Here is a 26,039-nt window from a genome sequence, read left to right on the forward strand (position 1 = left end):
GCTAGGAGGCTCTTCTACATCAAGACTACTCAAAATTAAATGGTATAAATCTACTTTAGTCTTGTTAAAGTGATTTGCATAGCACACTAAGTTTTTATAAATTTGAATTTTGGCCCATTCACTAACTTGTGCAACAAGTTTTCTCACACGATAGTTCAAAAAATTTTTTGATTGAATTTCTAAATTACATTTTGTTTAACTAAGAGAACAAAGTTGGAATTTCTGAAATCGGATAATCGAGTAAGAAGTTATGCGCGTTTAAGTCCCGAAAAATGGCACTTTTGCCACTGGTCAGTCATCCGGAATTTCGGATGGCAACCGAAATTCCGGTTGTAATCAATCCGGAATTCCGGTTCCCATCCGGACTTCCGGTTCATGGCTGACCTCACCTCGGGAAACGTGCTAACGGCTATAAACGGCTAGTTTTTTATCAAACACTATATAAACTCGATTTTTCTTTCATAAAATAAGTTGGTTGAGCATTTATTACATATATCTAACCTATCTAAGTGAGATTAAGGAGCTTCTAAGTTTGAAATCCAAACCAACACTTTTCACACACTTTGAGCCAAAATTTGATTTTATTCATCTTAAGTGTGCTTGCTTTTCACTCTAGGTTTCCATTGTATCATCATATTTCTAGAGTGATTTTAGCTTGTATATCAAACACATTTCCATATTGTGATTGAGGTGAGGTTGGCACTGGTTTTGTAAACAACCCGGAAATAGTGAGATTGGCACTTTAACAATCCGAGAAAGAGGTTAATAGTCCTCGGGGGTGCGAAACTATTGTAAGAGGTTTGGAAATACCTTGGTGAAAATTTCCCGGTTGTAAGGGTTAGTCAAGCCCGTTAACTTGGCTCGATATTGGAACTCAAAGCTAGGTCCATAGCTTTGAAGACCAAGGACGTAGGTGGCATAGTTCTACCGAACCTTGTAAAAATCGAGAGTTTGCATTTTCTAATCCTTAAACTCTTTACTTTACAAGTTTAATTATTTGTCTTAATATATTGCTTGTCATACTACTTGCTTTTACTTGATTAATTGACTAATTGCATAATTTTGTGTTAAAAGTTTTAATTTTCCGAAATTAGTTTAAATTTCCAATTCACCCCCCCTCTTGGAAACATATCTTGGGCTAACAATTGGTATCAGAGCAAGGGCTCAAATTATTTGATTAGATTTCACAATCTAGAGCATGGCGTTTCCAAGTAATTCACAAAATAACATGTTAGAAGGTTTTAGCACAAATAGAGCACCATACTTCAATGGAGTAGATTTTCCTTATTGGAAAATTAGAATGGAAACTTACCTTCAATCTATTGACTATGATTTGTGGCATATTGTATCTAGTGGTCCTTATGTTGCTAAACATGTCATAAATGGTGTTGAAGTAATTAAGACTTATGAAGCATATGATGAAAATGATAAGAAAATGCTTTCTAAAAATGCTAAAGCTAAATATGCTCTTATATGTGGTTTGGATAGAGATATTTTTAAAAATATTGAACAAGCCTCTACCGCTTATGATATGTGGAAAATGCTTGAAGTTACTCATCAAGGAACTAGTGCTATGAAGGAAACTAAAATTCAAATTTATTCCACTCAATATGAGAACTTTAAGATGAAATCGGATGAAACCATTGCTAATATGTATACTCGCTTCACTACAATTACTAATGGTTTGAACTCTCTTGGCAAGGTACTTACTCAAAAGGATATGGTGACCAAGATTTTGAGAAGTCTCACCAAGGCTTATCAAGGAAAGGTGGTTGCCATTCAAGAAGCCAAGGATCTCTCAACACTTCCCTTGGAAGAACTAATTGGCTCACTCATGAACCATGAAATTTTCATGAGTGCTCAAGAAGAAGAGGAAGTTGAGAAGAAAAAGAAGACTATTGCATTCAAGTCTTCATCCTCCCATGCCATTAGTGAAGAAGATGAGGAAAGCTTATGTAGTGACATGGAGGACTTGGCACTCTTCTCTAAGAAATACAAAAAGTTCATGAAATTCAAAAAGAACTTTGGGAAGAAGCCACAAAGAGGGAGTGACTCAAAAGAAAGAAAAAGCAAAGATGATCCACCAATTTGCTTTGAGTGCAAGAAGCCCGGACATATGAAGATGGATTGTCCAATGAGAAAGAAGAACAAATACAAAGGAAGGGCAATGTTGGCGGATTGGCTCAATAGTGACGAAGAGGACTCCGAAGAAGAAGGAAAGAATGAAGTGGCAAACATGTGCATGATGGCACTTGATGATGGGGTAAGCATTTCTAACCAAAATGATTGTGATAGCGAAAATGATGAAGATAACTTAGATATGTCATATGATGAGTTGTCTAATTCATTTAAGGAACTATTTGATGATTTTGGTAAATTGCTTGTTAAAAACCAAACCCTTAGAGAGAAGACCAACATGCTTTTAAAAGAAATTGAGATTTTGAAAATAAATGAAAAAGAACTTATAGCTAAATCTCAATGTGCTACATGTGCTTCACATAAGAAAGAAATTATTGATTTGAAAGCCCATGTGAGAAGCCTAAAAAATGACATATATACCTTCACTAGAGGTAAGGAAGGCTATGATCTCATGGTGGGAAACCAATCATGTGGTTTTTCAAAAAATGGTATTGGTTATGATCCTAGTAAGAAACAAAAATTTTTGAGAAATTTTTTTGTGAAATCATCTAGTCTACCTCACTTTACATGCACATATTGTAACCGAGATGGTCATACTATTTCCTATTGTCATGTAAAGAAATTTGCATATCTAGGCAAGACTAAATGGGTACCAAAGGGTTCTAGAACTAACATGAATGGACCCAAAGTTATATGGGTACCAAAAGCCAACAAATGAATTTGTTTTTGTAGGAATCAACAAGAAAGAGCCAAAGCTTATGGTTCTTGGATAGTGGATGTTCAAAGCATATGACCGGTGATCCATCAAGATTTTCAAGCTTTAAAAGTAAGGAAAGTGGCTTTGTCACTTTTGGAGACAATTCAAAAGGAAAAATCTTGGGCATTGGTGATATCGGTAACATATACTATCCATGTATTAAAAATGTGCTTCTTGTTGATAATCTTAAACATAACTTGCTTAGTATTAGTCAATTATGTGATATAGGTTTTCGTGTTGTGTTTGAATCCTCAAAATGCTCCATTGAAAATGTTTCAACCAATGAAGTTATTTTCCTTGGAGTAAGGAAGGATAATGTGTATGTTATTGATGTTGATTCTTTTGATAGTAAAAATAAATGTTTAACCGTTATGAATGATAATTCTTGGTTGTGGCATAGAAGATTAGGACATGCTAGTATGGATTCTATTTCAAAATTGGTTAGAAAAGATCTTGTTATTGGTTTGCCATCTATTCCGTTTGTTAAAGATAAACTTTGTGATGCATGCCAATTTGGAAAACAAATTAAAACATCTTTTCATTCCAAGAAAGAAATTTCAACTACTAGACCTTTGCAATTGCTTCATATTGATTTATTTGGTCCTTCTAGAATTGCTAGTCTTGGTGGTAAATACTATGCATTTGTAATTGTTGATGATTTTTCAAGATTTACTTGGGTTATTTTCTTGACTCTTAAAAGTGATGTTTTGGAAAACTTTGTCAAATTTTGTAAAAATGTGCAAAATGAAAAAGGATATTCTATTACCTCCGTTAGGAGTGACCATGGTGGTGAGTTTGACAATGATGCCTTAGAATTGTTTTGTGATGATCATGGTTTTAACCATAACTTTTCGGCACCAAGAACTCCACAACAAAATGGAGTTGTCGAAAGGAAGAATAGAACAATTCAAGAAATGGCTAGGTCAATGCTAAATGAAATTTCATTACCAAAATACTTTTGGGCCGAGGCCGTCAATACTTCTTGTTATATTTTGAATCGTGTTTTCATTAGGCCCAACATGAATAAAACCCCTTATGAGCTTTGGAAAGGAAGAAAACCCAACATTGGCTATTTTAAAGTTTTTGGATGCAAATGTTACATTTTAAACACCAAGGACAACCTTGGAAAATTTGATGCGAAATCCGATGTTGGAATTTTTATAGGGTATTCAACACATAGTAAAGCTTATAGAATTTATAACAAAAGAACTAATGTTGTTGAAGAATCTATTCATGTTGCTTTTGATGAGACTAACCCGCCTACAAGCAAAAGTTTAGATGATGATGTTGTAGGTTTGGGAGATGAGGTTCAAAATCTCGAAATCGGAGAGACTTCCAATGCTCCTTCACAAACTCCCAAAGAGGAACCACCCGTGGAAAAGGTAAATGAAAGCCAAGGTATGAACTCTAACCTTCCACATGAGTGGAAATTCAAAAGTGCTCATCTTATAGACCAAATTCTAGGTGATCCTTCTCAAGGTGTCACTACTAGAAACTCCCTTAGAAACTTGTGTAATTTCATTGCTTTTATTTCTCAAATTGAACCAAAGAATTTTAAAGAGGCCGAAGTTGATGAATTTTGGCTTCTAGCTATGCAAGAAGAAATAAATCAATTTATAAGAAATAATGTTTGGGAGTTAGTTCCAAGACCGTCACATCAATCGGTGATTGGAACAAAATGGGTCTATAGAAATAAGGTAGATGAGCATGGGGTCATTGTGCGTAACAAGGCTAGATTAGTGGCCCAAGGTTACAATCAAGAAGAAGGAATTGATTATGAGGAAACCTTTCCCCCGGTAGGAAGACTTGAGTCCATTAGAATGTTGTTAGCTTTTGCATGCCACAAGAATTTTATCTTGTACCAAATGGATGTAAAAAGCGCATTCTTAAATGGGTACATTATGGAAGAGGTTTATGTCTCTCAACCACCCGGTTTTCAAAATCATAAATACCCTAACCATGTTTACAAATTGAAAAAGGCTTTATATGGTTTAAAGCAAGCTCCTAGAGCTTGGTATGAAAGATTAAGCACTTTTCTTATTTCAAATGGTTTTTCAATGGGAAAAGCGGATAATACACTTTTTATAAAAAGAAAATCCAAAGACATTATTATAGTACAAATTTATGTTGATGATATTATCTTTGGTGCTACTAATGATGCTCTTTGTGAAGAATTTTCTAAGTGTATGCATAGTGAGTTTGAGATGAGCATGATGGGAGAACTCAACTTTTTCTTGGACTTCAAATCAAGCAACAAAAGGATGGCATATTCATAGGTCAAACTAAGTACATCAAGGATCTCCTTCAAAAGTTTGACTTGGCAAATGCAAAGTCCATGAATACACCCATGAGCACATCCATAAAGATGGACAAAGATGAAAGCGGTAAGAATGTGGACATCACCAAGTATCGAGGTATGATTGGCTCTTTATTATATTTAACCGCTAGTAGACCGGATATTTTGTTTAGTGTTGGTCTTTGTGCTAGGTACCAATCTTGTCCTAAAGAATCCCACTTAAGTGCCGTTAAAAGAATATTTAGATACTTGATAGGCACAATGAATCTAGGACTTTGGTACCCCAAGAACTCAAACTTTGAAATAGTTAGCTACTCGGATGCCGACTTTGCCGGTTGTAAGACGGATAGAAAAAGTACTAGTGGAACTTGTCACTTTTTAGGAAATTCCTTAGTGTCATGGTTTAGCAAGAAACAAAACTCGGTAGCTCTATCCACAACCGAAGCCGAATATATAGCCGCGGGTAGTTGTTGTGCACAAATACTTTGGATGAAACAAACTCTTAAGGATTTTGATATTGATTTTGAATGTACACCCATAAAGTGTGATAACACTAGTGCCATTAACCTCTCTAAGAATCCAATATTGCATTCTAGAGCCAAGCATATTGACATAAGGCACCACTTCCTTAGAGATCATATCCAAAGAGGTGATATTATGCTAGACTTTGTAAGCACCGAATTCCAATTAGCGGATATATTCACCAAGCCTCTTAGTGATGAGAGATTTAGTTTCATTAGAAGAGAGCTAGGCATGACCAACCTAAATGAAATATAAGGTTTGCTAGCTATGAAAAATTCCATATCTCTTTACTTACTTATTTATGCATAATTGTTCCAAATATGATATTAATGAGATTTATATGCATAGATGAGAAAATTTATTGATACTTGACCTATATGAACTCTCCTTGTTGAAAAACTTAAAATTATAGGTCAAAATGTGGATTTTTGGTGAACTTTGGACTTGTTTTTAAACAAGTGAACATGTGAATTTTTGCATATTTGATTTTCTTATGTGTCTATATGCTTGAATATGTGAAATAGAGTGTATTTAGTATGCCTATAGGTTTGCCTTGATTGAAATTTGCATGAAACAAATTTTTGGTACCTCACTTGTTGAATTTTTAGATTTTTAGGCCTAAAAGAGTGTTTTTCGCCAAACTCTCTCATTTTTCAACATTTTTCGATTCCGTAAGTTTGTACACCTCACATTTTATTTTATAAAACTGCTGGAAAAAGAATTTTTCAATTTCGTTGCATAAAACTCATTTTTGGTACGGTTCTAGTTTTCTTGGCAATTTTCGAAAAACTTACCGTAAATCGTCATTTTTCATTATTTTTCAAATTTTCTTGTTTGAGCAATTTTGTTTTATCATATTAAAGGTATTAGAATTGGTTTGGGGTCATTTGGGTCAAAATTGGATTTTTTAGCCCACTTTTAGAAAAAAAAATTTCTGGTCCTGTACCAACCGGAATTCCGGTTGTACCATCCGGAATTCCGGATGGCACAGGATCAGCAAAGGGGGCAGTTTTGTCTTTTTAATGCGATTTTTTCCCTTTTTAAACCCTACCACCGAATTTTTCTTCCCCCATTCAGTTTTTTCAACCCTAATACAGCAGCCATCATCTCTTTCTCTCTAAAATTCTCTCTTTCAAAGCCTCACTCTCATCTTCCAATAATTAAAAAAAAAAAAAGAGAAGTGTGTTCTTCAATGGCTTCCTCATCAAGAGCTCCCAAGAGAATGGCTAGTGCAATTCAACAAAGGGAAATAAGGGCAAAAGCAAGGCAAGAGCCCACTCTCTTCTTCAATGATGAAGATCACAACAAGTTTGTCAATGATTTCTCCTCTAGGAAAATTCTCAAAGGTAAAATTTGTGATCTCCCTAGCCTTGATTGTGTTGATTTTAGTCATCATTTTGATACCCTAGGATGGACATCTTTTATTCAAATTAATACTCCATTGTATCCTAGGCTAGTTCAAGGTTTTTATGCTTGTATTAAACCTACATTAGAACCTTTAGGTGTTAGAGGAACCCTTAGAGGAGTAGCTTTTGAACTCAATGTAGCATCTCTTAATGACATGTTAGGAGCACCAAATGGTGGCATATTACTTGAACCCAAACTTTCTCTCAAAAATGATGCCATTTTTAACTTTGATGAGTGTTCTAGGAATATTTGTGGTGATGGCCCTTTTATTATGAGACCAAAAAGACACCAACTCACTTTAGAGGCTAAAATCCTCCACAAATTTATTGTTGCAAATCTTGCTCCTAGAAGTGGCCACCAAGATGAGATCAATTCCATTGATCAATTACTCATGCATCTCATTATAGCCAAAACCACACCCATCAACCTAGGCTATCTTATTTTAAAATTCATACTTGATGTGGACAAGCCCAATATGATTAAGGCACTTCCCTTTGGTTTTCTCCTTAGCTACCTTTTTCCTCTCTTAGGAATTCCTACCCTACATGAAAAGAAAAATGATCCTACCTCTAGTGACATTCTAGGATCCAAAACTTTCAAGGCTATGGGTTACAAATTCCTTAACAATGAATGGGTGTTCACACCCAAAAGAGGGCAAAGAATGCAAATTGATTTGGAGAGTGATGATGAAGAAATTAATTTGCCCGCAAGTGAAAGTGAAGAAGAAGAAGAAGAAGAAGAAGAAGAGATGCCTCCTCAAGCTCCTCCCATGCCTACTTTTCCCCAATTCAACCTTGAGGAAGCTTTTACTCGTCTTCACACTTCGGTTGACAACCAATTTCAAAACTTGCGAAATGATCTCAACTCACAACTCACCAACCTCAACAATGACATCAACACCATGAGGAGTGACATGGTGCATGGGTTTGCTAATGTGCAAGAGGAGATGGCACAATGGAGGGCATACATGGATCGCTTTGGCCCCCACCAAACTAGTTCTTGCATTATTTTTTTTTGGCTTATTTAGTTTCCTTTTATTTATTTAATTTTTTTTTTTGGTTGTGTGCAAAGGCTTCATGCCTTTTGACTTTGTGTTAGTTGGTATTTTTTTTTATTTGTTGTTTGTTTGTTGTGTTGAATGTTATTTTGGATGTTATGTTTTTTTTAATGCATTGGCTTGTTGCTTTGTTTTTATTTTTTTTTTTTATTATTTTTTTATTTTTTGTGAATTCCTTGCCACCCTTTTTGATGAATCAAAAGGGGGAGAACAACTATTGATTAATTTTTTGGCATCACCTCAAATTTTTTTTTTGGTATCTAATCCTTTTATCATAAGTAAAAATTGAGGGGGAGTTTACAAATTCATGCAAGGTAAAATTAAAAGGTAAATTTTTTTTCTTGCACACATTAAGGGGGAGCTAATCCAACTTACTTTGCTTAAATTTTTTCTTTCCCTTTCAAAATAATCAAATATTTGATATCATCAAAAAGGGGGAGATTGTTAACTCAAACTTTTCGATCTCCTTGTTTTGATGATTAGCAAATATTTGATTATTATTTGTTACTAATGATTTATTGATTTTGTAGCAAATTTAAAAGAGAAAATAAATATTTTGGTATTTTTACCAAACTTTTAAAAGCAACACTAAATGGACTCAACAAGCATGTCAAGAGCAAAAGATTCATCAAGGGATCAACAACTCAAGACCCTATTCAAAAGAGGTCTTCAAAATCCCAAAGTCAAAAAGTCAACCCGAAAGTCAAAGTCAAAGTCAAAGTCAAGGTCAACTCTCGGGAAAAATCAACTTGGGATCAAAAACATGCAAATCAAGCTAGGAGGCTCTTCTACATCAAGACTACTCAAAATTAAATGGTATAAATCTACTTTAGTCTTGTTAAAGTGATTTGCATAGCACACTAAGTTTTTATAAATTTGAATTTTGGCCCATTCACTAACTTGTGCAACAAGTTTTCTCACACGATAGTTCAAAAAAATTTTTGATTGAATTTCTAAATTACATTTTGTTTAACTAAGAGAACAAAGTTGGAATTTCTGAAATCGGATAATCGAGTAAGAAGTTATGCGCGTTTAAGTCCCGAAAAATGGCACTTTTGCCACTGGTCAGTCATCCGGAATTCCGGTTGTAATCAATCCGGAATTCTGGTTCCCATCCGGACTTCCGGTTCATGGCTGACCTCACCTCGGGAAACGTGCTAACGGCTATAAACGGCTAGTTTTTTATCAAACACTATATAAACTCGATTTTTCTTTCATAAAATAAGTTGGTTGAGCATTTATTACATATATCTAACCTATCTAAGTGAGATTAAGGAGCTTCTAAGTTTGAAATCCAAACCAACACTTTTCACACACTTTGAGCCAAAATTTGATTTTATTCATCTTAAGTGTGCTTGCTTTTCACTCTAGGTTTCCATTGTATCATCATATTTCTAGAGTGATTTTAGCTTGTATATCAAACACATTTCCATATTGTGATTGAGGTGAGGTTGGCACCGGTTTTGTAAACAACCCGGAAATAGTGAGATTGGCACTTTAACAATCCGAGAAAGAGGTTAATAGTCCTCGGGGGTGCGAAACTATTGTAAGAGGTTTGGAAATACCTTGGTGAAAATTTCCCGGTTGTAAGGGTTAGTCAAGCCCGTTAACTTGGCTCGATATTGGAACTCAAAGCTAGGTCCATAGCTTTGAAGACCAAGGACGTAGGTGGCATAGTTCTACCGAACCTTGTAAAAATCGAGAGTTTGCATTTTCTAATCCTTAAACTCTTTACTTTACAAGTTTAATTATTTGTCTTAATATATTGCTTGTCATACTACTTGCTTTTACTTGATTAATTGACTAATTGCATAATTTTGTGTTAAAAGTTTTAATTTTCCGAAATTAGTTTAAATTTCCAATTCACCCCCCCTCTTGGAAACATATCTTGGGCTAACAATTAACAAGTCGTCTAATTTATTAATAGACTATTCATCAGTCTAATTATCATGACTTGATATATTATATATTTAAATGTACAACAAGTACATATAATAAGTTATTTATTATCACTTTCATAACTAGATAAAAGTTACACATCTAGGTACATACAAAGACATTTTTCTACTCAAAGTAGTGATTGTATGTAATACTTCTTCAGGAAGCTTTTCAACTAATCATTTTGTGATTCTTTATCATTTTGATTATATTGGATCACTAACAAATATTAGTAAATTATATATCCACTTTTGGGAATATGCAAACTGAATTATATGGTAACTATATATTTACATATCATGTACCAACAATAGTTTGAAACTATTGATTTCAAGAAATAATAAAATATGTATATATTAATTTGCTTCTGGCATTGCCAATATATGTGAAATCTATATTCTTTGAAATAGAATTTCATGTCTATTCATTCTCTTTAGGGAATGATATTTAAATATTCTAAATGTACAATAAATTTGTACAATTCACATTCTATTCAGTAATCAAATATACTTTTATCTTGATTATAAGTGTGTCCGTACTACAGGTACGCGACTACTATTATTCAATTCCACACATGATATATAGATTTCATGCACTTTGTGTGGTATCTCATCTTTTGGTTGTTTCCACTTTCTTCTGGAAATATATGAGTAGTAAACATTATTGTATTCACTTCAGGGAATGACATTGAACAAGTAGAACATTATTATAAATTTCTTAAAAATTTATTACTTGTTCATCCATAAAAGTATAAGAAATTATTCAGCAATTTCTTTTACGATATTTCAAAGAGTATATGAATGCAATTTTTGCATAGTCTCCAAGATGTATGCAGAATTTAATCTTTAATATATGTCAGATTCAATAATTTCTAACATTGCAAATAATAACAATGTATAATAACATGACTAATACGAGCAATCTTTAAAAGTAGTTGAATTCAATTCGTATCATTCTCTGCAGGGAATGATGAACAATAAATACATGTCTCATGTATTTAAATAACATTAGTCATGCTCACTCTTATTCTTATACTTTGATGTTTCAATGCAATTTTCTTAATATTCTTTTTAGGTATTCAAAACCCACTATAAAATTGCATCAATAATAATCATTTTTAATGATTCTTTAGTTGTATTCACATAAATACAATCATTTTTTTTTGACAAATATAAAACATTTACTTCAGGAAATGTTTGTCAAAATCTATATCGATATTAGATTACTTTTCATTGTCCTCAAAGAATACAAAAACATATATATAAATATGTATTCATCTCTTTCATTATATATCCATCAACTATATAATGAATATTACGTTTGCATAATCTTCAGGATATATGCAAGATTTTATTGAGGACGCATAATCATCAGGATATATGCAATATTTTATCGAGAATGCATAATCTTCAGGATATATGCAATATTTTATCGATGATGCATAATCTTCAGGATATATGCAATATTTTATCGATGATGCATAATCTTTAGGATATATGCAATATTTTATCGATGATACATAATCTTCTGGATATATGTATAATTTATATAGATTTTCTCTATCATATCATAGGCACACATATATTATAAATATTATGAATGATAAGAACATAATATATATATATGAAATCAATAATAAATATATAAAAACATATACATACATATATAATATATAGATATATAGATAAAAAGAAAAAAGAAACCAAATGATTCTTGAAATTGTTTCAGTCAGAGGAGTATATATATAAATATATATTTAGTGTATTTTGACTTTGAAACAATTCAAGAACTTTAACAAGATACTTACATTGGGACTTGGGCAGAGACTCATGCTTGAAGCTTGGGCAGAGACTCGTGCTGATAACGTGTTATAAAATAATATAAAGTAGATGAGAAGAAAGAAGAAGAAGATGAAGAGAGAAAGAGAAAGTGAATGAGAATTTCTGAGTTGTTTATTCCAATGGGGTGAACCCCTATTTATACAAATACAAGAGTGAGATATTATGAAACTAAGAAAAAGAGAAACTAAAAAAAAGAGGAATATTGATTACAATTAATGGTAATAAATAAAAGATTTGGACATTCACATAATTATTAATATTTATAACACATAAATCTGTTTTTAAAATTTATTTAATTTTGATTTTAGATTAAAAAAACAAAAAAACAAAATGTTGTTACCGAACAAGACCTAATTTAATATTTATAATAACCGAAGGGCAGTTGTGTTAACTAGTTAATACTAAGTATGGAAAATAAATTTTTATTTTTGAGATCTTCCTAGGATATAATTTATAAATATTAAATTAAAATTTATATTTAGAATTCTCTAAATTAGTAATTTCAATTAAATATATATATGTTAAAATAAATAGATTAAAATAAGTATCAAATGAAAATACAACTCTTTTAAATAACGAGCTTTAGTTATAAGAACATTCGATCTCTATTGTTGTTCCTACATATACTACTACAAATTACACTATTTACGCTATTATTTATAGCATTGACCGACGTAAATAGTACCCAAATTATAAGAACCCTTTGTTTAAAAATGATACTAATAATATCTAATTAGTGTCATGAGAGTAAAACTAAAACCTACGTAATAAGGTGAATTATTTTAAAAAAACTTGCTTTCATTCAGCGTTAGTTAATATAACTGTCGATTATTGTATTTTCGAGAGTTCAAAACAGACGCAAAATAAATTGGTGAGAAATATAAACTGACGCTAATTTAATAAATACCCTAAAACACAACAAACACATCACCACTACATCCAAAATCCAAACTCTTCGAATGCTCTGGCGAAACCAACCTCGTCCCTTCCGATCGTCCCCTTCGAATCCGGCCAGTGCTCTCCGAAAACAAGCCTCGATCCTCTCGGTCGTCCTCTCCAAAACCAGCCTCTCGTCCCTTCCGATCGTCCCCTTCGAAACTGGCCACTCGAAACCCTTCGAATCTAGCCACATGATTTTTTGGGTGTACTAGTTAGCTTCCTAATTGAACCCCTTAGATTTTTTGGTTATGGTACACTTTTTCTTCTTCTTATTTTTATGCACTTTCATTTATTTATAATCTTGTTTATTGCTACCAGCTCTAATCTAGGTTCTTCAAATGACGCTAACTTTAAACCAATCCAATGTAAATTGATAGATGATTACTTCACATTTATTTGTTGATTACAATTGTGGTTTTGATTTACGTATGTTTGTGTTACATATTACACTTGATATTGGAACTCGATTGTCCTATTTGTCTACTTCTCTGATTTTCTTTTCTCTTTTTGGGTCATATTCTGATGTTCTGCTATTGAAAAATATAGGGTGTATAGTGTTGTGGTTCCTATTTGAGCGAGCAGGTTATAATTTGTTATCTTTTATGGCCAATGTTCTGTTGTTACTTGTAATAAAAAAACTAGAATAGAGAGAAAGCTTGAAGAGTATTTCAGACTTGCCTTTTTTTTTTTTTTTCTTATTTGGATTTTGGGACTGTTATGAGGTAGTGAGTGTGGATTCATTTCCCTATTTTCTCTTGTTACTTCATTTGGAAAGTTAAAAATATCTCAAATCCAGTTTTGGTCATAGAACTTGTTACTTGTCAATTTTCAGTTTGTGTCTAACAACTATGAAAGTAATATATATATAAATATATATATATATATATATATCAATCTTATATAAGATCTTATCTCATAAATTTGGAAATCAAAACTGTAGATTGGCTCTATGTGGTGTTTTGGAGTTTTGTATTATTTGGACTCACTAAACCATTGAATCTTAACTATATAATGAACCATTTTTTTCTTTTACTAATACTAATTTATATCTGAATGTATTTATATATATATTTTACTTTTTATAAATGTATAAAGCTTATTTAGTTTGATTTATTGGACAATGATTTATCAAGAAAAAAGATGATCATTAAGATTTTGAAGCATTGGAGACGTCTAACTTATCACTCATTGTCTTTAGCTCTTCCATATGTATGAATAAACCGATTAATTGCTCATTGAAAAAGCTTGTTAACGTAATTCATCAATAGTATATATAAATGAGTACCCACACATTATAATATGTATATAGATATGTATTTAGTATTAACTATATATAAATGATTAGATATGTATATAGATATGCATTTTATATAATAAATAGACTTGCTGAAGTGGTGGATTTATTTCCAAGTTTAAATAATTGAACCTTGAAGGTGATGAAATTGAAATTTGATATTTCATTTTCTCCCTATAGGTATTGTAGATAATGATACCATCATTGGATTTTTTTTTTCTTGCTTAAATGGAACAATAAGTGGTTCAAGTCATTGCTTTTCATGCTGTCTTAATTTTCATGTATTATAGAATGTTCATAGTTTTTTGATGCTTGCAAAAGGGAAATTGTCCTATTCTTGGATTCTTTGAACTTTGGGACTTCTTGCCCTTGCTAATTTTTCTATATTCTATTTTCTGTTGAACTCTGTGTATTAAAAACAGTCATCAAATATGTTTAGGTTGCTAATCTGTTATCATGCTTGATGAGGCATGTAACCTCTCTCTCTCTCTCTCTCTCTCTCTCTCTCTCTCTCTCTCTCTCTCTCTCTCTCTCTCTCTCTCTCTCTCTCTCTCTCAGGAGTCAAAGGCACATACATAGTTTCGTTTTTTATTAAGTCCATAACTAAGTAATGTCATTAGTATTTTTTTATGACAAACAAACAAGAATTTCGGCAAGTTATTCATTATCATTAAAAAAGATCCAAAGGGTTAGTGTTTTTTATTTTGGTTTAGGTATTTGATTGGATTAGCTAGGGGTATAGGATTGCTTCAAGGTACAATTAATAGTTAATGTGAGCTGAAGTTTGGTGAAAACGTGAGAGACTACTGTATTAGGGGTATATATGTGTCTAGTACTACTAAGAAAAAGGGATGTTCCTTGTGATTGGGAAGAGAGCTAGCTACACCAAATCAAATATTAGTATTATTTTTAATACAAAATATAAACCTAACATAGCTTCACAGCAAATTACCCATCATAGTAATCTATATTATATAATGTGCATTATAATCTTTGTTGACTTGATTGGAAAGAGGTATAGAATCCTTTTCTTCTTCTCTTGTTTTTGTTTTATGTATGTATATATGTATATAAAAGTATGTAGCACAACTAACTGTAGTAACTAGGTAGGGGCCTGTTTGTTGGCCGAATACATTGACCATAAAAGTAAAATCAGGAATTCTGATCTTTCTTCTCTTATATATATATATACAAGTGTGATTAAGTTTTGCAAATCTTTGTGACACTTTGTTCTCTTTCTTGTGTAAAAGATAGATTTAGTTAGCATAGATAAGCTCCTATAAGAAGGAACCAAAAAAATTAGAAACAGAGGAGACAATTGGGAGACCCCTGCATGAGGTTTATTTTGTTTGACAGAAATCATTGACCACCTGAAGATTATCACAATAGAACACAAATTCCTGGTAGCCCATATGCAGAGCTTTGTCTGCTGCCAAGCACACTGCTAAAGTTTCTCCATAGAGACAATCTGTGACATTAACTTTGTCTGAGGAGAGCCAGAGTATAGTTCCTCCATGATCACGAAACACAGCAGCACTTGTAGAAGAGTTTGCTGTGGTGTTATAAGAATATTGTTCCTATGGATGTATTTCTAATTTTCTATACAGATTTTGTCCTACTATTTTCCATTCTAATTTGAGATATATTATGTTAAAAAAATACTATTATTGTAGCCATTAGCGAACCTAATAAAAAAAAACCAGCAATATAGGGAATAGGTTAATTAAATTGTTGTTTTGTTGTTTGGTTAGAAGTTTCGAAATTGATCGAGATTGGATGAGTGTGAATATATTAATAGGAAAATATAAGGAAGGTGTTGATTTCTTTTAGGAGTTTTTTTGCAAAGAATGTGGATAATTCTGATTTGTACAGAGTTTCATGACGATTGTTAATCCTACAAGTTTTTTGAAAAGTCACGTAAACATGAATAACTCTTATTTATTTAGTTTTTATTTTAATTATACTTTTAATGTAATGATTAATGTTTTTTATCTTTTGTTTTATAATTTAAGTCAGACATTTTCTATGGTAACGGGGAGATCAATGCAGTACGGGATGAGTGAACCGAATTTGTAAAGCCTTTGATTATAGATTAAGTATAAGGTTACTACTTTTGTTATAATACATGAGTAACAAGTTTTATGAATGTTATTTTTATATTATGTAAGTAGTTTATAGTTAGTGCTTATGATATACATGGAATTTAAGTTTTAGGATCGTTTCTATTAATAATTTTGGTATTATGTAATTAGTTAATAGAATTCATCACTAATTTTATATAAGTTTTATAAACGTTATTTTAACTTTTTTGTATTATGTATTTACTATTATATAAAATTATTTTAAAATTTTGATAATGCAGGTGGGGAAAATTGCATGAAAATTTGTAATTTTCCCATACATACATTTATGCTCTATTTTATAACTGACGCAATAGGTGAAAAAAAAAAGTATTTCAGCATTTTATGTGTCATTATTGAACCGACGTAACAAGTTTTTCGTGACGGTTTGGAAATGTCACAAACAATTTTGTGTCATTTCTAAACCGACGCAATAGATAAAAAAGAAGATTGCATATTTTGTGTCGGTTTTTAAATGTAGATAATTGTTTTTTTGCATTATTTCAAAAACGATGCTAATAAAATACTATTTGCGACTATGGTATAGAAAACCGACGTAAATTCTTTAAATGACACTTAAAACCGAAGGGAATTATACTTTTTGTAGTAGTGTTGTTTGCAATCTTTACCTCAACGACTAAAGGGTTGTTATGAAGAAAAATATCATGGCTAGCATTTGCTTTGGTGAATGTTATTATTGGTTCCCCTACACGTGGTACTTTAGGTTTTCTTTCCTCCACGACCAGGATTGCATCATTTTGGTCGTATTGCAAGGCTCGAGCATACTTTTCTCTTGCTTTGCCTGAGTCTTCAACAAGGTGCGAGCTCCCAATGATTACATAAAGATGCTTGTCCATTGGTGGAGGCATCAGTTGGTTTTGGTTATTATCTGCCTGGGTGGCTCTTTGTTCTTTGTCGGCCTTGACATTTTTTTTGAAGTGTGGGTTATTTTTTCTACTTAGGAACTCAATCTCCTGCTTCAAATTGTTACATTAATTTGTGTCATGGTCGCTGTTATACCCGAAATTCGGCGGGAGGACACGTGTCAAGATAAAGGGAATGTGAATCGATGCGATATCTTTTTATGGAATAACTCATTAATTGCGTAAGTCTCAGAGTATATTTGCAACCAGCTGACTGTAAGGTCTTAGGGGAGAAATCAATGTACAAACTGGCACTTAGTGTATTAACGAGAAACCTGTTGGGTTTTATGCCCTAAATAAAACTCATTTCAATTTAATCAGATTTACTTATTAATAAAGATTAGAAATAACATTTTTATGTTGCATGGTTCACATGATTTATTTCATAATTATATATATAATGTATGAATTCTATTTAAGTCCAGAACATATGAATTTGTTAATGATTATAGTGTTGTCAGCACAGTGGAATATAATCTTAATTATATGTTTGAAAGTTTATTCCCTGATTTGTCAGTTCACTGGATTTAGACTGACATGATAATCAGCGATAGGTATTCTTACACCTTGAATAATTGTTATGTCCTTTCCAGGGCATTGGCAAAGTTTACCAGTATCGGATGTATGGAGTATACAATGGAATGGACCGATATTGAACTTTGATTAGATATATTAAAATTTACCGTAATATCTATTCAATTCAATATCACTTGTTGATCCTAGATCAAATGATATTAATCCTGATATGTTTAGGTTCGATCTCAAGAGTATTATACATGTTCTTTGATTTGTTAGTTAAGCCTACTTTTGGGTCAGGGTGATACGTACATTTTGGGAACATGATAGTATAATTGAGTGGGAGCGCTAACATAAATATGGAGTCTATACTTCTATAGGAATTTAGAAGTGAAACGATGATATCCTTTGAGCTTGGCTAAGCAGAGATAAATGGTGGAGATCTCATTTCACTTCGCTGAAATATCATTTATACGGAGCTAAGTGTTTTAAGGATAAAATACATTGAAGGTGTAACGGTAACTTAGTGCCTATTCAATGTAGATCATCTATTAGAGGCTCATTGATCAAATTAGGATTATAACAATGGATAACTAATGACGTATCTATATCGTGGAACATATAGAGCGTTCTATATGACTGGGAGTGCAATTCCAAGTTCTAAGTGTGGATTCAATAAGGAATTAATAAGTTACGAATTTACTTGGTAAATTCGGTTTGACTTATTGGAAGCTCGGAAATATAGGTCCATGGTCCCCATACTAGTTGAGACCATACTGCTTGTAAGACTCAGTTAATTGATTTTGATTAATCAATTATAATTCTAAAGTTAGACTATGTCTACTTTGTGAATTTTCACTAAGCAAGGGCGAAATTCTAAAGAAAAGAGATTCTAGGTTTATTTATTAATTAAGAGACTTTATATGTCTAATTAATAAATATATTAAATGACAATATTATTTAATAATTAATTTTTAGTTATTAAATAATTAGAATTGGCATTTAAGTGGTTAAATTAGAAATTGGCGTTTTTGAGAAATTGGGATGGAAAAATGACAAAATGGCAAAATTGCAAAGTGGGCCCAATCCAACATCCTATGGCCGGCCACACTAAGCATTTACCATTTATTTTTCTATTATTTTAATGCCAAATAAATCTAACCTAAACCTAGGTGGTTACCAATAAATAGGTAGTGATGGCTTAAGTAAAAGATGATGCATCTCATTCCTTCAGAGAAAATCTTCTAGCCGCCACCTTCTCTCTTCTTTTCTTCTTCAATTTAGAAATCCTTGAGTGATAGAGTAGTACCCACACACATCAAGTGGTATCTCAATCATAGTGTGTAAGACTGTAGGAGATTCCAAACAACAAGAAGGAGAATCAGCATCAAAGGAAGGAGAGAAAGAGATCCAGGTTCAGATCTTGATTATGTTCTGCTACAGAAAGGAATCAAGGGCTAGAGATCTGAACGGAAGGAGTCATTATATTCCGCTGCATCCAATGTAAGGTTTTCTTAAACCCTTGTGTGTTTATTTCATTGTTTTAGAATTCATATTAGGATGTTAATGAAACATACATGGTAGTAAATCTAGATCCTGGTAAAATATTTCCAACGAAACCATATGTCGCTGAAGGTGAATAGCGAGACACCAAAGAAAAGTAACACATACCTTAGCTTGCAATAAGAAAACTAAGTGTAAAAGTCGGATCGGCTCGAAGAACAAGAATGCGAGATGACCATCTCGCTATGAGGAGACTTCCTATAGCTTTATCCAACTAACAGGAGCGAGGCTCATAACCTTGGCAAGTCAGAATATTTCTTTATACCCGCGAATCATGTAAGACATACATTGTCGACCTCGGAAAGAAGAATGGTTTCAACTTGCCATTGGGATCACTACAATCAAGTTTCTATCGAGACATCTTTGGATTCAACAATTAAAGACGAAGTTTCTGTCGAGACATCTCCAGATTCAACAATTAAAGACGTGTTTAATACACGATATTTTTGACCAAATAAAAGCGGGAAAATCAGAGCTATATGAATTTCAAAATCATACACCACATTTACATTTTGTGAAATGTAATCAGATCCCAGTAAACATATTTTGGTCAGCTTTGTAATTAACTGCCACTATGCAATTATAAATAGTGGAAAATAATCTCAAAAAAGGGATGAAAAAACTCTTATGAAAGAGGCCCTGAATAAATACTCAGAAATCTGAATAAGATTGACTCGTGAACTATGCAGAATTTAACTGCAAAACCACGTAAAAAACTTTGTGTTCATATTTTATTTTGGGAGATTTTTAATTATACACGTAATATTAGAATTATTAGCATATATACCTCTGATTATTTAAATTATATACATACCGCTAATGTTGTACCGTATATATAAAAAATGCATATAATTCTTTCTTCCACGCTACTATCAACTCAGTGGCACCTTTGCCTTTTTTTTTTCTTCTTCTCTTTTTATGCGTGAATGACTAATCTTTTTTTAATTAATTTTTTCCACTTATTTTTCTCTCTTTGCTAAAATTTAAAAAAAAAACATATATAAACTTTTGTTTTTCCTTATTTTTTTTTCTAACTTGTTTTTGTTTTTCTGATCGTTTTTGTTTTTGTTTTTCTTTTTTTCCTTATTTGAGAATAATTTTAGTGTTTCTATTGAGAATGGGGTCTATGCTATTGTCTTTTTACTTGAGTGATATTATGAAATATGTTGGGAAAAAAGAAATAAGATTTTTTTTTTTTTGATGAAAAGATACAATAAAAAATTACTTGGGCTTTTCTTTATTATTTTTATTTCCTATAATCAAATTTGAAGATTTTATTTGAATTTGAGAGATAAGATTATATTCATTATATCTAAAAGTTTGAGCATAATTTTTTTTTTTTTAAAAAAAAATTCTTCTTTTGTATCTTGGTTATTTGATCTTGAATCTCTACAGTAAAACTTAGTTCTAAGTCACTTTTGAGTTATTTTTATTTTTAGTAACATTTTTCATACTTTCTAAACTAAGTTGAGAATTTTATGGTAAGATACAATAAACTATGTGTACTTATCAAATAACTTATTAATGAAATTTTTAGGTGTAGTAGTTTTTATAATATAATTAATTTTATAATGTTTAAGATATTTTTTGACTGCTTTATAAGTTTTGTTAAAAATATATTAAAATAATTCTATTAATTAATTAGATTTGTTCTAAATATATCATTTAATGATTTTTAAGTAAAAAATAACAAAAATTTTAGAGTAATTTATGGGGTTTGTATTAATTTTTAAGATACTATGTGGTAAATTATTTTAAAAACTTGTAAAAATTATTCTATATATAAAAAAAAATAAAAATAAAAACTATGTAAAATACAATTTATTATCTTTTAAATATTAAATAATAAAATACTTTTTAGTAACTTATAAAACTAATTAATGAATTTTGTTTAATTTATAAAAATATTTATTTATTGGATAATTAAATAGAAAAGAAACTATAAAGTTACTTATTGCTATTATCTTCTTAAGTGATAGCGAAAAAATATATACTTCCCACATATTAAAATGATCATCTTAAAATGTAGATCGTTATGGTGCAGCTTTTAAGACCAAATAATTACCAGTATAACCAGAAAAACTTTTTAAAGTTTTTTGACATTAAAAAAAAGTAAAATATGTAAAAAAAATTATATATTATATATATAAAGTTAATCACTAATAAAACTAAGAGAACACGTCAAAAAAAAAAAGAGTAAATAATAGAGAGATGTCTCTCGGTATACGTGTCTATATTGATACATAAAAATTGACGATATTTTATACAATAAAATAGCTAATCACATATATGCAAATAATTTGATATTTACGCTGTATAATGTAAATTTCTCTTTTATTTTTCTATAGCTTTTATTTTTTCTGTGTTGAATTATTATCGTGAGGCTCTCAAATTCGGTTAACAAACACTACAAGAATTTTGTATAGTACCGGCGGAGACATCCGCCGGTATTAATTGTCTAAACCGGCGGAATCCGCCGGTAATTATCCGCCGGTATTAATTGGTCGCTATTAATGACTATTAGCGACAAAAAGGGACTTCCGCCGGTAATAATATTAATACCGGCGGATTAATAGCGGTGGGGTCCGCCGGTATTAGTGTCAACACTTTCATACGCTGACACATTAATACCGGCAGACCACATTTAGTATTCCGCCGGTATTAATATTTTTTATATAAAAAAAATTATTATTTTTAATATTTATATAATAAAATTAATTATAATTATATATAAGAATTATTTTATAAATATATTATTAATTAGAAATCAAACATTATCAAACATTAAGAAATTAAACATTAATTTTAATTTGTCTATTACAATATAAACTATTAACTTAAATAAAATTAGGAAATTGTCTTCAAATAAATTTTAAAACATAAAAATTTACATAATTAAAAAAACTTAATTATCATTGTTCAAATCAGTAAATTCCAGAAATTCATCTGCATTCGAGCTAAGTCTTGAATCGTCGGGATTATCGCAAGATTGAGGAGTCGGCGGGGTAGGATAATAAGGTTGTCCAATCTGCTGTGTAGGTAAGATCTCCACAAATTGTCGAGTCTGCGGGCGAACCAAAGTAGGTTGTTGTTGTTGCTGACTCTGCGCATTGAAAATCTGACCATACATAGGCTGTTGTGGAGATCCTCCCATTTGACCATACACAAGTTTTTGCTGCACAATGCTATTTTATGCTAGTTAAGATATTTTATACTATTTTATGATATTTTTTTTTTAAAAAAAAATCATGCATTATTACTTATTTAGACAAATTATTATTCACCATGTAAAAATTATAATATTATTACTTTTATTTTCTACTATAATAAAATTTTATTATTAGAAAGATTATAACTTACACAATTATTTATAAATTATTATAATATTAACATTCATTATTAAATATATTTTTTATTTTTTATTTTTAAAGAAATATTATTTACAAATATTTTCCTATATTAAATTTTTATTTTTAAAAAATTATAATTAAAATCTAAAAAAAATTATTTAATTCTTCACATCAAAATAATTTTTTTTTGCTTTTAAAGTAAATATTACAATAATTTTTTCATTTATTAATTTTTTTTATTTAAAAAAATAAATTATTATTATTAATATTCATATTTTAATTATTTAAATGTTAAAATTTTATTATTTAATTAATTTTTTTATATTTAATTATCAAGTGTTTATTTTATAAAAAAAAATCGTAACTTAAATTTTTATTATTAAAAAATTTATAATTTAGATTTTAAAATCTTATTTAATCATTTACATAAAAAGGTTTTTTTATTTTTATTTTTTATATACATAAAAAGTATTTATATATATTTATATTTATATAATTAATGTTAAGAAAACATTTTAATTATAAGTATTTTTTTTCAATAGTATAGATTTATTCTAATTTTTTTACTATATTTTTTTTAAAAATAATCAAACAATCAATTATATAATAATTTTATAATTTTGTACCTATTTACAAGTTGTAATTTTTTTTTTTTTAAATGAATGACATAACATTTCTTAACAAAATTAAATAATAAACTCTATAAAATACATTTACTATTACATAATATATATAATAATATACTATATATATATTGTATATACAATAATATACTGTATATACAATATACAGTATATATAATATACTGTTATACAATATACTGTAAATAAAAATTTAAAATCAAAACTTACCCATATTTCCAAATATTATATACTGTATAAATATTGTATATATTATATATATTATATATAAACATACAACACACATATGTACATTTTATATATATAAACAAAATTATACACTTATAATTTATACAATCAACCATACACAAACATATATATAAATTCATATACCAATAATTACAAAAATTTTCAAAACACAAAAAATAAATACCAACAGAAAATTAAAAACACCAACCTCTTAATTTCTGGTAGAAGATTTAATTCCTCCTCCGACGTCCCTAATCTCCGTTAGTATTGCAGTCGGTTGTACCCAATACTTAAACCAAAAACAATAAAAAAATAATTACAAAACAAATTTAAAACAGAGATAAATAATAACAAAAAAATGATATTATAAAAGAAACAATACCTATGCAATGGTGGTTCACGGCGATGTAATCCCGGTAAAAAATAGAGAAATGGCCGGAGATAGAGGAGGAGAAGAGAAAGGGGCGGTGGAAATGGGAGCAATCGGGTGGGAAAAAATTTGGGGGGGAAATGAAAAATGTTTTCAGAGTGAAGGGGGGGGGGGTCTTTTATAAAGTTTTATTACCGGCGGGACCCGCCGGTATTAATAGGGGTTCCGCCGGTAATAAAAAATCGGTCAGATTCCCCTACTAATACCGGCGGAACCCGCCGGTAATTATCCGCCGGAAATAGTCTTTTTAAATTTTGGGCGGTAAAATTCCCGCCCAAGGAATTAGAGGCGGATTTTCCGCCGGTAATACTCCTATTCCGCCGGCATTAATATTTTTTATTAAATATTATTATTTTTTTATTTTTAAAAAGTAATACCGGCGGATTACCATTTCCGCCGGTAATAACCTAATTAATACCGGCGGTTTAGCTCCGCCGGTATTAATTCCGCCGGTATTGCTATATTTTCTTGTAGTGAAAAATCTGCGTCAAAAGTTTGGTGCTTTCATTTAGGGTTTAGGGTTTTTCATAATATTACCCATGAATGGATAATACCCATCACCCATATATATATTTATTTATATATAAATATCCAAAAATCAAGAATTTTGTGGAATAAATAATATATAAAGACTACATTAATAAGAGAGTTTATTGACTTAGTTGATTGCCAATTTTGTTTTTCTCATAAAAACTTAATTGCCAAAAGCGATTAATGAGAATATTTATGGTAAAATCTCTTAAATATATTGCTAGAACTTGAATTTTTTGTAAAATATACCATATGAAAACGACTTAGGATTCTATAAGTCTATGATCATGATGATTAAACCCTACAAGTTTATAAAATAACAAAAGTATATTGACTTCTTTATCGTATTTTCAATTATAAATTCATTTATATTGGTTAATGGTAGGGTTAGCTAAACGTTAAAGGCTAAAGATCAAGACTCTCTTCTCTAATGCCTACCTAAAGTTTGCCGCCTATTAGGGATTTGCATATCCCTTCTTTTTTTTCTTTCTGTTTTTTAATTTAATTTCTACACCTTTATGTATGTATCACCATTATTACGACTCCATTAGATTAGTAGCTTTTGCTTATTTTAATTTTCTTTGTTCATATCCAAAGCATAAAGCAAACCCTTTCTATAACATGGTTTACAATATTTTCAGCGTGTACGGTCACAGATCAATAAGAGAATTATTTACTCATGCTTATCTCTTTCTTTTCTTTTTTGATATTTTGATAGTTAAACTTAAAACCCATTCTTATCGTATATCTTTTATTAAATAGGAAAACTCTAGCTAGTCATGACTCATACATATTATTTAATCTCAACCTCTATAAATTTGGTGCTTTCAGCATTATTATTAATATTATTTTCCCGGAGGAATAAATTAATAAATATTGCTAAGTTTAAGATTTTCAGTACTAATTATCTAAAATATACAATGTATATTAATGGAAGTATGACGTACGAAAGAAAAACTACAAGCACCACCTTTTTGACTATTAAAAATTGACTACGAAATCATGCGTTAACTGTCATATTCAAACCAAACAGATGCTCGTTTATGTTTTGCTCGTTTATTAAAATGAAAAAAGATCACTGAACTATATAATATAAACACACAATAAATATCTTACAGCAACAACAAACGCCAAAATTAATGCAATATAATTATGAGAAAACCCAAAACGGAATTATATTCCACGAAAAAGAGAGCAAACATAACTATTGTGTCTTTAATATATTCTACGGTTGAAGGTGAAGATGAATGTCTTTCATTTAGTGTCTCCATTAATTTTTTTAACTTTTCAACTACTAATTATCTTTGTAATAACTTCTCAATTATATTTGGTAGGCAATCCAGGAAATCACTCCAATGACTAATTAAATTATTTGAGGACGAGTGCTACGAGAATTCTTACTCACTTTTTAGACTCTCCTTTATTATTCTATGATGATCATCATCATCATATCTATTTTAATAAATTATTTTATGTTATAAAAACATTAGTAAAATACATATGTATCATTTATTGATTTGAGATAGTACATATTAAATATTTTTCAA

Source organism: Cannabis sativa, chromosome X (genome assembly GCF_029168945.1).
Source record: "Cannabis sativa cultivar Pink pepper isolate KNU-18-1 chromosome X, ASM2916894v1, whole genome shotgun sequence".
In the NCBI taxonomy this organism is placed as follows: domain Eukaryota; kingdom Viridiplantae; phylum Streptophyta; class Magnoliopsida; order Rosales; family Cannabaceae; genus Cannabis; species Cannabis sativa.